Source organism: Mesoplodon mirus (assembly GCF_964341445.2).
Source record: "Mesoplodon mirus genome assembly, chromosome: 2".
In the NCBI taxonomy this organism is placed as follows: Eukaryota; Metazoa; Chordata; class Mammalia; order Artiodactyla; family Ziphiidae; genus Mesoplodon; species Mesoplodon mirus.
In genome coordinates, this window is record NC_138977.1 from 70,669,787 (window position 1) to 70,686,955 (window position 17,169).

Below are 17,169 nucleotides of genomic sequence, written 5' to 3' on the forward strand. Positions count from 1 at the left end.
GCATTGCAATCTGAGTTCTGGACCTGGACTCCTTCTATCCAGCAGTGTGACCTTGGGTCAATCATTGCCCCTCTTCGGGCCTCAGTATCCTCATTTATATAATGGATCTCTTTCCAATCAAACATGCTGTTAAGAATCTCCTTTTGTGATTGGATTGTTCACACTTCCTTTCTCCTGAACTTTGGCATGAACAGTTAAACAAAGCCAGCATCTGGGAGAAAGGCAGAGAGACAGAGGATAGTGGTGTGAGCCCCAGTTCTATACTTGCTGGCCATCCTTGGGAGGTGAGTAGGTTGAATTGTGTCTCCCCAAAAGATGTTGCGATACTAACGCCCAGTACCTGTGAATGAAGGACAGTGTTTTGAATGTGACCTTATTTGGAAATAGGGTCTATGCCGGTGATCAAGTTAAGATGAGGTCATTAGGGTGGGCTTTAATCCAATATGACTAGTGTCCTTATAAAAAGAGGAAATTTGGACACAGAGACAGACACAGAGAGGGAGAACACTGCGTGAAGATGAAGGCAGCAATGGGGTGATGCTTCTACAAGCCAAGGAACACCAAAGAATGCCAACAAACCCGCAGAAGCTAGGAGAGGGGCTTGGGACAGATTCTCCCTCACAATCCTCAGAAGGGACCAACCCTGTCCATACCTTGATCTTGGACTTCTAGCCTCCAGAATTTTATTTCCTTATGATGCTGTTAAAATTTATTTAACAGTAAATAATTTTCTGTTATTTAAGTTACCCAGTTGGTAATACTTTGTTACAGTGGCAGCCTTAGCAAACTAATAGTTAACCTGTAAGGATGAGATTAAATGAGATGATGTGTAGGAAAGCCCCTAGCACATGCGGCCTGGCAGTTAGTGGGCGTACCTTAAATGTTAGTTATTATAAGAAAGGAATGAAGGAGGGGGGAAGCAGAGGATGGAGGTGTGAGGAAGGAAACTCCTGGAATTAAGTACCTGTTAGGTGTTAGGAACTTGACATATTTCTCTTCAGTTCTTGCTAATAACCATTTGGCTGCTGAGGGAATGGGGGCTCCCAGAGGTTGTCATTTGCTGAAGGTCACAGCTAGAAAGTGGTGGCAGCAAACTGGGCTGCCTGACTCCCAGATCTGTTCTCTTTATGCTATGCTCGTCGTTGGGGCTTATTTATCCTGCCAAGATAAATCTCAGTCATCATTCATTCATTCATTCATTCATCTGCTTAAGAGACAGAAGGAGATGGAGCTGGGTCCATCCCAGTGAGTCAATGGCAGACTCAGCTCCACAAAGTCATGGAATTTCTAGAATGGTTGAAGTGAATTGTCCCAAAGAGTCTTCACTGCTGCAGGCCAGAGTGAGGCTGTTTGGGGTAAGCAGATCTCAGAATCCAAACCAGGAATACACGGGAGTGAAGCACTCAGTATTCATACTCTTGCAGCTTCTTTCCTAAGTAAACTTGCCCACACTCTTCTACAGGTCATTGACAGGTGACTCAAAACCAGACTCCTTCCAGGATCATCCCTGAAGAGCCCAAATCAGTCCTGATTCAGTACTTCCCCTCTTTTAAGTCCTCCCAACACCCATCCTCATGCTTCTCTCCTTTCCCATCCCGCTCCATCCCCACCCCAGTCCAGTTAAACATTCACCTGGAGTTTATCTGGAGCATTCCTTCATTTTTTCAGTCTCCAGACAAATATCTATAGGGTGCCTACTTTCTCATAGGATCCAGCCCAGTGACGGGGAGTGATTTATGTGCTTCTCCTTCTTAGGGAAGGCATTTAAAGATAAACCAAAGATTTAGGTAGGCTGGAGGAGGACTATTTGCGGACAGTCAGCCATGCCCCCTTGGGGGCTGACCACGATGTCATGTGGCTGCCCAGGCACACAGCAGTGCCAGCCTCCTCCTGGACCATGACGCCCTCCCCTTGTCTCAGACCCTTTGGTGCCTTGATGATGCTCTTGGAGATGCCTTTGTTAAAGTGGACATTTCCTGGACACTGCAGCAGGACAGGTGTGCCCTGACCATATGCTGCCCAGGTGGGATTCTCTTGGCAACTTCAGTGCATCCCTGTTGGGAAGCCTCTTTGGGGCCGGGTGTGGATATCTGCATCCTCACCACAGAGCTCCTACCAGCACTGGCCTCCAAGATTTCCCTTGCTTATTCCTCAGCTACCACCGTGAGTCCTGGGGTGTATTAGTTTCGTAGGGCTGCTGCATAAATTACCACAAACTGTGTGAATTAAAACAACAGGAATGTATTTTCTCACAGTTCTGGAGGCCAGAAGTCTGAAATCAAGGTGTAGGCAGGCCATGATTTCTTGAAGGTCCTGGGGGAGAATTTTTCCTCACCTCTTCCAGGCTCTGGTGGCTCTCACAGCCCTGGGTGTCCTTCAGCTTCTGGTAGCATAATGACAAGTCTACCTCTCTCTTCATGTTGTCTTCTTCTCCGTGTGTCTGTGTGTCTTCAAATCTTTCTGTCTTTATAAGGACACTGGTCATTGGATTAAGGCCCACTCTAATCCAGGATGACCTCATCTTAGCTTGATTACATCTGCAAAGACCCTATTTCCAAGTAAGGGTCACAGTCACAGCACTGCCTTCATTCACAGGTACTGGGGGTTAGGACTTCAACATCATTTGGGGAGACATAATTTAACCCACTCACCTCCCAAGGGTGGCCGGTGAGCACAGAACCGGGACTCACACCCTTATCCTCTGTCTCTCCATTTTTTTCTCCCAAGATCTGCCTTTGGTGTTGTTTTAATGCTGAAGTTCAGGAGAAATGCAGTGTGAACAATCCAACCAAAGGAGACAGCTTGGGAAATTCTTGCAGCATGTTCGATCAGAAAGAGATCTTAAATGTCTCCTAGTGCAATACTGCCATTTTACAAATTAGGATACTGAGGTCCAAAGAGTGGCAGTGACATTCTCAAGTTCACATCACTGGATAGAATGAGGCCAAGTCCAGAACTCAGGCCCTGATGCACCTGCAGACCTTCCCCTCTCCTCTGCAGAAAGTCTCCCATTAATCCTGCAGCAGGGACTGGCTAGCTCCACATTAATGCTCTCCAATATGTTCTTAATGTCTTCCTGAGAAAAGCTGTTTCTTAAACGTAAATTTCTGAGTATCAGTTTCAAATACTTAGTTGCACTAAAACACTGCAGTAAGCAGTGTCCATGTTAAAACAGATGAGACTATCATTACTATGGTAACATATTCTTCTAATCCTCAAGTCAAAATCGTCAGTAAATCCAAGTACCAGGGACTAGAGCTTCAACATACCTTTTTGGGGGACACAAATCAACCCAAAATATGGGCTGTGACAAGCAAAGCTTCCTTGGGAGGGTCATAATCTAGGCTCCCTTTCTCAGCATAAGAAGCCAATCTCCAAGTGTCTCCCAGCATTTCTCAAGCTATTAAGTCCCCTGCGTTCTCTCTGCAAGCTTGGTCTCTGACTTCAGGGACACTGTGGATGGTCCTGCAGTCTGGGCAGAAATGAAAATGGGTCTGGTGACCGCCAGGATGTGAAGGCGAGGGAGAATGAGGGTCTCTCTCTGCTCTCCACACTCCTTTTATGCAGATCTGGGCTGAGTTTCAGAGCAGGTAGTGGCGAGGTGGGTGCCCGATGCTGGGTCGGAGTATATATATTCCCATTCCTGGGTGGTCAGCTCTGTTCTCTGCACCTGCCCTTTCTCATTTCACTATTTGGTTCCAAGTGATGCCTCTGGATGAAAAGTAACCCAGAGGCATGTGGGGAGGCTGAGGTTTGGTCGGCAGGGCTAGGAGCTGTTTTCTGACTGCAAATCAGCTTAGGGGAAGAAGAGATTTCTCTGCACTGACTTGAGACCCCCAAAGCAAAACATAACAGCTTCCAAGCACAGCCTGTCTAATGTTCAGCCTGCTGCCTGATGGACTAGGAAAGCGATGGGTCAGATCGATCAGTGTGCTCTTTCTAGAAATGTCTAGGAAACATCTGGGATGGTATAAGTGGTCTGAAGCCAGAAAGTACTTTTGCTTCTCCGAGTTGAGTGTTTACCAGATTTTTTTTTCCCCATAAAGCCAACTTTGTTGATTTGGATGTGGTGATCTTTCCTTAAAAGAGTGTCCAGTCGTTATGGATTCAGTTCTGAGAACATCCACTTCTCAGCCTTTCTCCTGAGCAGGGCGAGCCGTTGGTGAAAGTTTGAGTCTGACTCGCATCAGCAGCGAGCGAGCACGTTTCGTCTTAGCGAAGCCACTTTTTAATGTGTCTCCATGAGAGACGCTTCTCAGAACACCTCCACCCGGGCACTTAGGTGCCTCGCTGAGATGTTAAGTACGGAGGATTGCGGGATGTTTTTGTTGCTGTGCTCGGCAAAGCCGACTGCTTTTTACAAACACATTAAACATTAATATCTACAGAATGGGCAATTTTAGCATGCACAAGCACGAGTTTCCCGGACAGGGATTTATTTATTTTTTATTAATGTAACCTAAGCATGCCACATATTTCTCGCGGAGCTCCAGATCTGAAAGGTCTTGGCTGGCCCCAATGAATACTTCATGATTCCATTTAAGACCAAGGGAGCCAATAAACTCACCCCAATTTACATTTCAGTGCAGTCTTATAAGTAATGCATGCTGCCCGCCTCCCAGCTCTCTCCTGACGGCCTAACATCTCAGCACATACGTGGCCTTTTTGGGAGAACAAAAAGAGAGAACAGAGCAGTATTCTCTTCAAGCTGTTTTCTGTTTCATCACTCCTTGGATCCCCTCTTGCGGTCCTGACTAGATAATAAGAAGGAGCTGGCCGCCAGAGAGTGCTGTGCTCTCTCTCCTCTCCCCCCTTGGTCAGCCCTTCGCGCCATGATTTCAGCCATCACCTCTGAGCCAAGCCTTCCAGACGGTGGTGCAGCCCTGACTTTCCTACTGCTTTGATTCAAGACAGTTGAACAGTTTTCATCTCGGACCTGACTTTCCTAGAACAGGAGCCCAATTCGGCTTTCTTCATTGCTGTCCCACGGCTGATGCTGCCGGCAGAGCACAGGCTGCCTTGCGTTGTCCCCCTTCGTCCCCTCCCTCCAGACCCCTGATCTGGGGAGCTGCTAACTCTGGGTGCCCCTTCCCCTAGCCTGTGCCCTCCGACTGCAGCCGGTGCCGGCTGAGTGTGAGTCAGCGCATACCAACCACCCTGTGCAGAATCTTCCAGTGGTTTCCAGTTGTTTAACGCCTGCCTGAGTTTACAGCTATCGGCTGCCCTATGGATTGCAGACTTGCTGCTTCCCACAGATGGCAGAACTGACACAACTGCATGTGCCACTCCATGTGTATGTGTGTATATATATGTGTGTGTGCATGTGTAATGCATATATAATATCAGTATATATAATATATATAAAAAAAGAAAACCTCCTCTCGGTTCTGTTTCTCTGGAGAACCCTCACTGATGATTCTGGAGTCCCCTTTACTAACCATCTGGTGTAAGAGGCTTTCCTCCCACATCATTCTCTGTGATGTCTACACATCCTTTGATGTTCCTCTCATAGAAAGGTAGAGACTAATTCCTCTCCCATCGAGTACTGGGCGGCCTTAGTGACTCACTTCTGTGAATAGAACGCATGAGCTCCGAGGCTAGATCGGAAAAGGTGATATAGTGTCAGCCTCACCGCTCTCTTTCTCTCTCTCTCAGAACCGTTGCTCTTGGAGCCTTCCCACCACTTTGTGAGAGAGCCCAGGACATGAGGAGAAGCCATGTGAAGTTGTTGCAGCCAACCGGCCCAGCCAAGGTGCCAGCTGCCAGCCAGCATCATCTCCAGATGTGGGAGAACAGCCCTGGTGATCCAGCCACCTACCCGTGAGCTGCCCCAGTGACGGTGAGTGGAGCAGAGATGGGCTGTCCCCCCTGAGCCCTGCCCAAGCTGGAAATTCATGTGCAAAACCAAATGATTATTATTCCTTAAATGTATCATTTGCTGGATGGTTTTTATACAGCAAAAGATAACTGGAACATTTTCTCTCTGCGTAGGCTGATAGCCTCTTATTTTTCTTATTGCTCACTATTTGGGATAAAATTATTTATTTCTTAACTTATTTATTTTCTATCTCCTCCCTTAAATAGAAGTTCCATGAAGGAGGGGACCTTTTCTATCTTATCTATTTGTTCATCCTAGTAAGACTGCTTGGCTCAGAATAGGCACCCAGTAAATCTTTCTAGAATGGACACTACTCCTGAATCTACTAAATTATATTCTTTTTATTTTTCTTCTTTCCTCTCTTCCTCCCTTCCTTCTCTGCTCAATCTTTCTCTTCCTTTCTTTTCTTTTTTCTTTCTTTTCTCTCTTACTTCTGCCTTTTTTCCTTCCTTTCCAATAATTTTATTACCTCTTATCACTCAAGTACTACATAAATAATTTTCCTTGTAAAAAATAAAAATATTTTGGATAAAGCTAAATTCTCCTTTGCTCACAATCCAGCCCCATGCCTGGCCTCCGCGCCTCCCTGCCCCGCGTTTGGCTCCACCGCCCCGGTCCTTGGAAGAGAGGAGAGGCCTTCTCCCTTTGCCCAGTGCCGCAGCTGCCCGGCCTGTTCCTCTGCCTCACAGCCTCGCTCTCCCAACACTGCCTTCCTGTCACCAGATTCCTGTCCCCAAGCTCTGCTCTGAGGGGAACTTGTGCCTAAAGCTTTCAAAGGGTCCCTGTTACCTAGAAGTCAGGGTTCAAATTCTACAGCCCGGAGCTCAGACGTCTGCAGTCCGAGCCCTTCCTGGGCTTCTGATTCTTCTCCTCTTTCTGAATCAATCATCCACTCCAGCTGCCATGGCTCCCTCCCTGCCTCCAAGGGTCTTTCTGGTTTTCCTACATCTGCCTTTCTGCTGATTCTCTTCATCATGTCTTCAACACCTTCCTAATTCTACCCATCCACTCAGATGCTACCTATTTTCTAAGTCCTCTGGGGGATGGTCCCTGCCCTTCTCTGAAGGGTCCTCAGCTCTGTGGGCTTTAACCACTCGCTGCCTTCTCTCTGCTGTCCTCTTCCATGTTTACACCTTGGATCTCTGTGGTGTCCAGTCTCCTGGGCTGGAGTTGAGGCTCAGTGAAAATGGGGACCATGGTGTTTCTGTTTCATGTGTTCAGAGATCCAGGACATCTGAGAGTCTTCTAGAAGGACCCGCTCTTGCCTCTATGGTCATCCAGGGAGAGGACATGTTTGATGCCCTCAGGATCCACGTATATGTTTTCTGGACATTGTAACAGTGGCCAGGTGGACTGTAGGAGGTGGCAAATTGGTAGGATTCTTCTCAATAGTTCCTTTCCCCAGTCTCACTTGCCTGGGGTTGGGATCTTAGACTCTATGGGCAGGTGTTATGCTCCTTGGCGGCTACTATCAGGTGCATCAGAAGAGTGACTTGTTGATGGCAGAGCCATGGCTGCAGGCTCTACATTCCTTTGATGGGGAACAGCAGGAGGGTGTGGGACTAGGGAAGGGAGAGGACCCATCTGGAGTGATTAGGCTGAGACTGAATTGGCTATGAGTGGTTTTCCCAGAGCCTTATTCATTCGATCATTTACTTAACACATTCAACAGGTATTTATTGAGCACCTGATGTGGGACAGGTACTGTACTTTGTGCTAGGGATGCAGTGGTGAATAAAACAGACACTGAATTTATAGTCTAGTGGGAGAGATAGGCAGATAAGTGGCAAGTAAACAATTCTAATTCAACAAGATCAGGATGATGCTTGAGATAAGTCAGGAAATCAATGTCATATAAAAGGGATATGGATGTAGCGTTGGAGGCTAGGGGAAGCCTCCCTAGAAAACAGAACTTGGAAGGTTAGATCTGAAGGTAAGGAGGAGCTCACCAGACGCAGGTGGGAGGTGGTGGGGAGGAAGCACAGCGCAATGGTCTGGAGGAGGGAGGAAGAGGACCGAGAGCGGATACAACCTCGGGCCGGAAAAACCGGCAAAGTGACAGGAACTTGGGACCTGTGAACAAGGGCTACTCTTACCAGATGGAATTGTTGTTAGAACTTGGACTTGTCGCCTTAGGGAGCAGGGAGGGAAGGCCAGCGGCCCTCACCTTGGACACCAGCGCTGGTGCCCTGCCGGGCTCCCCGCAGGTGTGGACTAAGGCCTGGCGTGCGGGTCATTTCACACGTGGGTGTTGGGACTCCAGGCCAGACGTTGTCCCTTTGCCCAAGTGGTCAGTCTCTTGGTGTGCCCCACTCTGACCTTGACACAAAATCTCTTCCCTTCCCAGGCTTCTCCAGGAAGGCCACCCTGTAAGTGGGGATTGCTGCTATTTGTAAAGGATGCATGGTGTCGGGGGTGGGTGTGGTGCTCATACAGCAGAGCCCAGGGCACCGCACGCCCTTAGACATGTGCTTCTTTTCTTCCCAGGCTTCTTTGAATGTGCCGTTGACTTGGAGTCTCCTTGGAGTCTGCTCCCACCCTCCCTCTCCCCTTCCTTCCTCCCTCCCCACCTTCCTCCCCTCCTTCCCTCCCCCTCCCTCTTCCCCTCCCTCCTCCCCTCCCTCTCCAGAGCTGGAGCCCAGCAGTCACTTTTCTTATCTCATACAGAGCAGCCCCACCTGCTTCTCTAATCCCAGCACCAGCTGACCTGAGTGATTTATCAAAGCATTTGCCTGAGGAAAGTGGGACTCTCCCTGGAGGAGAGATCCTCATGCTAGCTGCTAAAGGAAAAGGAATCATGTTATTGCAGGGGAAGATAAAAGAAACCTGGAAACACTGGTAGCTCAAGCACCTTATCGGTGTGGTCACAGCTCTGCATCAGCTGAGGGTAAAGTTGTCTTCCCTTCTAAACACACACAAGCAACTCTTTCCCTTGGGCTCTCAATATGCTTTTGGAGGTAGTGAGCTCACCTGCAGGGAAGATATGTCACTTTGAACTGGAATCATGGCCAGCCTAGCCTTTTGTCTATTCTGCTCACTTACCTTTTTTTTACTTCCTTTTTTAAAAAATCCTTGACATTCATAACTATTTACTGAAGGCCTGTTATGTGCTAGGAATTAAACTAGACATTCACTAAGGAGAGAAATACTTTCCTGATGGGTGTAGGGAGACTTAAGGGGACTGCTGCAGACTGTCCCCTTCTCCCAGGAAGTGCTTGCCTCCCGTCACCATGGCTACCACTGGTGCCTGGTGTCCATCACAAAGGGTCTTCTTGCTGGGATTTTTGGTCTTGAGATGAGAAACATTGTCAGCTCCTCTCCTGATCTAGAAGCTACACGATGTCAAGCTCAGGTGCTTTGGGGAGGGCCACGTTTCCCCTCAAATGTGGAGAAAAGCAGGGATGCATTGGAGAAGAATGAACCAACACCCAGAAAGAAAGAGACAACTTTTAGGAAGATAATCCCGGTGATAATTGTTCTCCAAGCTCCAGCTGTCATAAAACTGGGTTGCAACTCTGCCCATCCCACAGTCTGGTTTCTCAGCTTTTCTTTGGAGTTGAGCCAATAAATCTCTGATTTTTCCATAACTGGTTTGAATTGTGATTCTGTCACTTACATCCAAACTAATAAAAGAGTAATTAAAATTGGATACATAAGGTACTTTGCAGTGAATGGGCTTCTCTGAAAATTAATAGAAAAAAGCAAGAGGATTGATAATTTCACATCATTATGACCCAGCTTAAGCAAGAATTTCTATGAAGTGCCCGGCATAGCATCTGACGCACAGTGGGTCCCCACCAGTGTTAATTTCCCCCCTCCCTCCCATCGCCTTATCTTTTCTTCCTGGAAGCCTATTTCAAGTTAGATGCCGGAAAGCAAAAGATGTTTTAAAGCAGGTTTTGTGTGCCCTTTTAGATTACTAATGTTCTAAGTGGTACGAGGTAGCCTGGGTGATCTAATGCTTCTCTGATGTCCTACTTTTCCGTGGGCTCAAGCTGAGTTTGTACTTATTTATAATAAAATGATACCAAGAAAATCTGAATCACAGAGGCATACGGATGGGGAGTTCTGTTACTGGGAAATCATAGTTTTAAGAGAATAGCTTTCATAGAGAATCCCAAACCTGGGGTACATAGCATCTTAGTTTGATTACTCACTCTAATCAGAGACTGTTGGATTTAACACGCATCACCTTCCCAGGTACTTCATCTTTATCCAAAGTGACTCCCTGACCAGTTTCTAGAATATCCTAGCCCCCTAACTTTTAAAACGCTTTCTTTGTTCCTATGCGATTTGCCATTTGTTAATTCCTGACTCCTACTAACACTGCATGTTTTGAATAAGTTTTCACGCAAGATGAAGGTTTGTCTTTGAACTAGATCTTCATCTTGCTGGATAGTTGCTAAATTGCAGACTTTACACTGTAACTATTTACATTCCGAATAGAAACATTTATAAGAGAAGGGTTAATTGGTAAAGGAACCAAGAACACTGAGCATGACAAGAAATAACTTGGAATATATATATATGTATATATATATACATATATATATATGCAAAATCTAGGCCCTTCCTGCCAGCTCTGAGTGACAACTGTCACCAGAAATTCAAAGACTCCGATGTCTGCATTGAAACACCCGCAAATGTCCTGGTTTAAGCTGTGTAGCGGTTCTAATTGACGTACATAGCTTGCACATGACATAAATAGTTGTAACCTTTCTGCAAAGTGCCAAGTCAGGAGTTGTTAATCCATAGGGAAGCCATGGCGAGGCCAAGGCTCCAACCTGATCGGTAATTCCTGTTCTTGTTCTCTGATTTAAGAAGAGAGAGAGATTCCTCTCTCTACGCTAGCCCAGCCTCTAGTATGCTGCATGTGAATTAGTAAAACTGATCTCCTTAAAAGTTCTTCAGGGGCTTCCCTGGTGGCGCAGTGGTTGAGAGTCCGCCTGCCGATGCAGGGGACACGGGTTCGTGCCCCGGTCCGGGAAGATCCCATATGCCGCGGAACGGTTGGGCCCGTGAGCCGTGGCCACTGAGCCTGCGTGTCCGGAGCACAGGCTCCGCAACGGGAGAGGCCGCAACAGTGAGAGGCCCGCGTACCGAGCAAAAAAAAAAAAAACAAAAGTTCTTCAAACTGAATTACTTAACAGCATCATTTAGGGCTGCTACAGAGGGAGAGAAGTCAGTGGGACCAGGACTTGAAGAAGTCGCTAACGGTAAGGCTGATTAAGGCTTCCACACCTTGCAAAACAGGCCTGGCTGTTGCTTAGGTGAGCCGGCTGCACTTTATACCGGGAAAACAGGCCCTTTGAGCACAGGTTCTTCTTGCATTAAGACTACTCATTTGGAGGTGATGTGAATTTTCTGTATTCGTTTCAATTCACTCCTCTGGTTCCTCAGGGTAATGACACAATTCAGGCTGATTTTCAAGTGGCAAGCTCTCAGCCTTCAAATTCGAAAGTTTTCTTTTTCTTTTTAATAAAGTTCATAATAGGGCAGGCAAAAAAGAAAAAAAAAAGAAAGAAAAAGAATAAAAGAAAGAAATCAAGTATCACCAAGCCAGGAGCTGTGTTCTGTTTAGAATCTTAGGGTCTTGGCACGGGCTGGGGGTCCTGGAGAGGAAGGTGAAAGTTGGAACCCACAAGGGCTGCTTATGTGGGGCTCCACATGGAAAGCTGCAGGAACAGCCTGGGGAGGGGTTGGGGGAGGGGAATGAGCAATTTGCCGTGGGTAACAAATTTAAGAAGGTGCTAAAAAGCTCAGGAATCAAGATACTTAATATATTAATGCATTGTTGTTTTTTTTTTAAATAAAAATTAAGGCAAAAAGATCTATGATGAACACAATACCAAAATTTTAAATAAAGACAGCATCCGACCCTGCACTTTATGACCCCATGCTCCTTACTGGTGTCCCAGCCCTGGCCCATTGTACATACATCCATATTTTCTGCCAGTGGCTACCAGCCCTAGCACTGCCATGTTGCCCTGGTGATAAGAGAAGGTCAAACTTACCTCAGTGGAGTTTCCACCTTTTGTGATAATCATGACATCATTGTTCAAGTTTATATATTGTGGACTCATCTTCCACTCCAGACACTGAGCTAAGTGCTGTACACCAGTAATTCATTTAATTCTAGCAAGTGATGCAGGTGTCCACAGGCATAGAGCCCGAGGCTCAGAGAGGTTCAGTAACTTGTCCCGCTTACAGTGAAGAGCCAGGGTTCCACCGGCTGGTCTGATTTTGAGGCCATGCTTCTACCATTGCACCTCGCTCCAACTCCAACTTGAGCTGAGCTTGAGTTGGGAACACCTTAGGGACCACTAAGGAGTCTAGGCAGAATTTAACATGATTATTCTCTTGTCGACGCAGGGTTGTGTACACTCTGCTCCTCTCCAGCAATGGAGAATTTTTGCTTTCTGGGGCAGTGTTCTATTTCAGGGCTGTTTATGCTTTATTGAGCCAAATCTGCCCTCTCATCACTTCCACATAGTGTTCCCATATTTGTCTTTTGGAATAACGGTTTCTTTGCCTATAATACCTTTTCTTGCCATCATTTGCTGTCGGAACTCCTAGTCATCCCTCAAAACCCAGATCAAATATCCCCCTATTTATGTATCTTTGTCAGATTCTCTAGATCAATTGTTTCTCCCTCATCTCTGATCTTATGACATTTTATACTTGTTTATGTTCTTACCCTAACGCTTTTGGGTATAGCTATTTGTTTTCACAGTTACTCCCCTACTAGACTGTGGGCTCCTCAGTCTTGTTTATCTTTGGATCCCAAACACCCAGCCCATTGTTTGGCATACTCTAAGGCCTATTAAAAATGCTTTTATGGAAATCACTAGAGTTAAACAGATCAGCTGGGAACTCTCCTTACTGAGGGTGCCCTCCGTGTGCTAGGAGCTACCTGTGACTCCTCTCCAACTGTTATAAAGAAAGGAATTTGGACTTTGGACTTGAATCTAAGTTCTGCCTCTTCTGTTTCCTAGATGAGTGACCATGGACCAATCATTTAAATCCTTGCTTTATTCTCTGCCTTGTTCTCCTTCCTTGCTTCTCCCATATTCCCAGTCTCTCTCTCTTTCCACCTTTGCTTGTTACCTGTCCACAGGTAGCCACTAGCAGGGCCATCACAGAGCCCAGCACCTGGCTAGTTCCTGTAGACAGCTCTTCCAGACCCTATGTTGAGGGCTATTTCTGAAGTCTGAGGGTGGACTCTGCAAAGAGAAACCTTTGAGATTCTAAGTTGCTTCCATGTATTTTCTCGGGGGCACCGAGTTGGCCCTGTAAAACCCCTCCCAGAACCCAGCATTGATCTTTGATTTTAATAATGCAAATTGAAGAAAAGAGAAATCCTTCTATGGGGGTGATCTGCAGTGGGGAAAACTCTCCAGTGATGTGGGGAAAGCCGGCAGCAAATGACAACCCCTGGATGCCTGGAAGTTTGGAGGCCAGGTTTACTTGGAGCTGCCACTGGCTGGAGCACAACGAAGGTTGAAGATGAATTTTTTTCCTCTCTTCTCCCCCCCGCCCCAAGTTTCCATTATATTAAGAAAAGGACTTTAAGCACTGGCTACATTTAAAGTTTTATTAGATAATACTTGATTGTGCCCGTGATATGAAGCCTGGGGCAAAGCACTGAATTAGATGTCACAGAAACAAATACACAGAAAACTTCAGTGACTCGTTGACATATGTGCACCCACATCTGCGGTCTCTGTGCTAAAAAAGCAGACACCCAAATCTGTGGGGAAAACACAGAGCAGCCCAAATCCTTTAGAAAGTTCTGAGCCTGAGGCCTGTCATTTCCAAGGTCAGCATTTTAGGAATTCCGCATTTTCAAAACTTGCAGCCCAGGTGATGGAGGGCATAAAATTCACATCTCTTGTTCTACCATCTCCTGCTGCTTTTGTGCTCAGTAAGAATTTCAGAAGGCCATTCTATTTTATGCCTCCAGTTTATTCTGCACCACAACCCAAGGCAGTATCGACATGTAATGGATGATTCCACAGATTGTAGCCACCATGCTGTTTCCAATGTCTGACAAGCCAAGGGCAGTGAGAAGCTGCAGGGTGGGTGTGGGGTGAGTGGGGGGAAGGGAGGGCAGGGGGTGGGTACTGGGAAGAGAGGTAAGACGAGACTCCAAAGGGGCCAGAGGGAGGTTATGGGGAGCAAGACTCTCTCGTTTGTAAATCTATACGCACGGTGGAAATGTGTTGTTTTTGTCTGTCCTGTATCACTTTGGTGAATCACTCCTCCGCTCCTGTACGGTTCTGAAGGTGCGGGGGTGGGGTGGGGGATGGAAACAGTGCACAGATAACTTTCCTTTGCTCCCCCAGATACATGCTCCACCCTTCTCTGCCTCTTTGCCTGGGAGGCTGAGCTGTAGGACTCTCATCGCCCGGGGCTCCCTTCCCCATGGCTTCTGGTTGGATTCATCCACTGAGAGGCACTGAGAGGGGATCGGAGCTGGGAGAGTGAGGTGATTCCTCCAGCTTCCTCCCTCCTGGGGTCATTCCTCACTAAAGCTCCCGGCTCTGCTCCTGCAGTGCCCTGGGCTTACCCTGGTGAGGCAGCCTGGTAATGTCTCCTCTTATGCCCTTTTTCCCTGGGGAAGCAACAGCTTCTGGCTATGCCTGGGGTACGGTGCCATCCCTTGTCAATTTTCCCACCCCTGCCCACATCCTTATAAACAGCCCCTTTATTTAACCCTCCTCAGTTTTCCCTTTGAGTGCACTGTTTCTTATTGTCATCTTACAGGTACATAGTATATCTCATTCCTACTCAGAATCCCTCTAAAATTAAAACCAAACACAAGGGACAGGCAGATGACCCAGATTGGCCTCTTCATTTCTTTAGAGATGGTTATTGATGATATTTTATGAGCCAATACTGTTCTGGGCGTTAGGAACTCAGGGATGAATGACAGACCCTCCCTCTATCCTCATGGCTTTTATATCCTAATGAGAGAGACTAAAAGGAGACATACCTGAGATAATCTCATACTTTAAAGAAAAGGAAAGAATGTACTAGAGCCTAACTGGGTGAGTGTCAGTGGGATGGCCAGGGAAAGCATTTCCGGGAAGATGACAATTGAGAGGTGTCCTTAATGACAAGGGAAAAGGTGAAAAGCACAAATTATGTGGAAGGGACAGCAAAACTCAAGTGTCTAGGAGCAAGAATGAGCTTGTTCTGGGTCCAGATGAGAAAGAAGTCAGTGCAACTGAAGATCAGGAAGCTGGGAGGTTGTGGGTAAGCACTGAGTTTGGAGAGGTGCTGGGCCTGATTATGTGGGTGAGAAAATCAGGGGCTCAGATCTTATTCTGAGTGGATTCGGGGCCATTTTAATATTTAAGATTTTAAGGTAGGAGTGATGTAATCTTTTTCACATTTATAAAAAATCCCTCTGGCTGACATCTCAGGAGGGGTGTGTGGCTGCATAACCTCTAGCCCCCTCTGTGTATGTCATTGGCTGTCATCCTTCACATCTGGCTGCCCTGGCTTGGGGAATGGTGTCCCAGGCACCATGTGACCAGGTAGAAAACTGACTGTCCTCCTTGACAGCCCCATCTCATTTATCCTCATCCATTCAACTGCCACATCCATCCTTTCTGCCTCTTTTGTAATTCCCCCACTGGCTTTCATCTCCTCTGTCCCTGCTTAGATTGGGAGCCTCATCTTTCTCACTCCAGATTCCTGCACCAGCATCTCTGCTTCCATGCTCTTTCCTCTCTGATCTGCTTTCATTGCAAGGGTGATTTTACCAAAGGCACTCCCCAGCTTCCTGTTCATCCTTGAGACCTTATTGCCTCCCAACCCAGCCAACACTTAGCCACTGCCCATCTTTCCAGTCTCCTTGCCCACAAATCTAACAAGTGCTCTTTGATCTCGCTTTTCCTCAGAGGACGCTCCTTCTAGCCTGTGCCTTACAGCTGATGTACCCTCTGCCTGGGATGCTGTATCTCTGCTTGTCCCAGTCATACCTGGCTTCGGCATCACCTCTTCCGTAAAGCCGGTTATGATGCCCCATCCACGAGGTGGAGTTGGCCCTGGACTCCTCATTTCTGTGAGTAGCACTATTTTGGCTCTTTGTCACACTGTTTGGCAACTCATTGCTTGTTCATCTTCTCTACCAGCCTGTGGAGGGTGAACACAGGGGTGTTTTCAAAACACCAACAACCGGCAGGGCAGAGGTACCAGCCCTTCAGAATGGGAGCCCTGGAGCAGATCCTGAGGTCTTGGAGGCTCCGGCTGTGCCAGGGGAAGCCCCTTTAGTGGCTGGATTGGTGGGACATCCCAGGATTCTGCAGAAGTCCCAGAGCAGGGGTGGCAGAGACACTTGCCTGGAGCCTTGGGTAGCAGTTATTTCCCGAGTGTTCTCTAGCTGTTGTTAAAATATCGACTGTCCTGCACTTTAGCAGCTGTTCAATAAATCTTTGTTGAATGACCGAATGATGAATAATACTCTGCCTCTCCATGCAGCATCCTCCAGTCCTTCTTGCCTAACAGCTCTTTCCCTGTTAGAATGTAACGCATCCAGAAAAGAGCCCCAGCTTCCCTAGTATTCTCATACCGCCTTGCCTGGGGGCGGGTGGAAAGAATGCAGTAGCTACTATTTACTGAGCATTTGCTATGGACACAGGGCACAATGCTAAATGCATTTTCTCCTTTAAACATCACAACACTTCAATGAGGAAATAATAACAACATTGAACACTTCTATGTGTTAGACCTGGTTCCAAACATATTTTCACTCATCTGTTCCTTATATCAACTCTAAGAGGTAGAGATGATTGTCCTCCATTGACACATATTGAAATGGAGGCCCAGAGGGGTCACACAACTTGTTGGTGGTAGTTTTGGGGTTCAAGCTCAGGTCTGATTCTAAAGTGCACGCCCTTAACCACTGGGCTATTTTGCTTCCACCTGAGCTCAGTGATTGATGGATGGGATAAAATGTGGAGGTACCCCTGGGGCTTAAGATTTCTGGACTTCCTTTTAATCGGTTATACACCTCACACTTCCCTGAGAGGGGCTGGCACAGTGTGAGGTCTTCATGGATGTGTGCTGGGTAAGGAAATGAATGAAGGGAGGGGCAGACGTAGTGCGTGATTGGTTTCCTGTCAGCTGCTGGGTTTCTGCTTTGTCTACATTCTTCCCTGAGAATTCTTGTTCCTCACTTTGGATTTTTGCTCAGCAAGGAACATTCAGGGATACTGAACTCTAACAGGCAAGTTTCTGAGCAATTATACAGCCCTGAATATATACCCGAGACTGTCCCCTGT